Here is a 1,043-nt window from a genome sequence, read left to right on the forward strand (position 1 = left end):
TTTAGTCGATTTAGGGTTGTAGGTTTGAACTGCTGAAAGTGCTTGATATATCCTGATTATTGATTCTTGATTATTGATTATAGTTTTAGTAGATTTAGGGTTGTATGTTTGAACTGCTAAAAGTGTTTGATATATCCTGATTATTGATTCTATTTTAGTGGATTTAGTGTATTTATGGTTATTGCTTCTTGATTTTTGACTGTTTTTCATTGATTGTTGACAATTAGTGCTATTTAAGTTAATTGTTAGCGGAGAGAGTTTATGGCGCATTCAAGTTATAGATGAAACTTTGTCAAAATTTCTAAAAACATCTTTATATATTATGGTTATTTGCTTCTAAAGTTTTTATTTATATTGCCATATTGATTTGTTTGTGAATTGTTAATAAGTTTGTGCCAAACAACAACGCATGTACTCAGGAGATTACCAACGTCATCAAGCTGATGTACGACTATCCATGGCTGAGCTATAAGAAGATCCCCTCTGAGACCAGAGAGCGATGGTTTTAGAAGTCGGCAATAAAAACTTAATATAATCAAACCTTATTAGCTAGTTTATTATACCTTCTATTTTGTTTAATACGATATAATTTGATTAACTAATTTTAAAATTTTTTTGTGCAACTTCTCTTTATATGGGACAAGGAGCATGATGCCCTCATCAAGAAGATATACGACCATCGAACGGGTAGGTGGCTGTAATAGATGCTAGAGGATGTATGTGAGAGGCGTGACCACCTCACTACATAGTTCCGCTCAGAAATCAAGAAGGCTTTGTATGTTCACTGGGAGACCAATGAAGGGTTCATGCATCAGCGTCTCACAAACAGAGCTAACAGGACATCGCCAGGTCGCCCAAATATACCAACAGCTTAGCGACATTCATAAAGACAAAGGACAGGCTGGTATGTAACTTATCTAATTTTGTTATTAACTTAGTTAAATTCTATGACATATCATTAGTAAGAATCCTAACATATTGTTTCAATGCAACATGTGTAGTCGATATCGTTGGATCACGATGCGGTATTGGCAGAGACCTTC

Source organism: Arachis ipaensis, chromosome B8 (genome assembly GCF_059453495.1).
Source record: "Arachis ipaensis isolate K30076 ecotype BB chromosome B8, ASM5945349v1, whole genome shotgun sequence".
Classification (NCBI taxonomy): domain Eukaryota; kingdom Viridiplantae; phylum Streptophyta; class Magnoliopsida; order Fabales; family Fabaceae; genus Arachis; species Arachis ipaensis.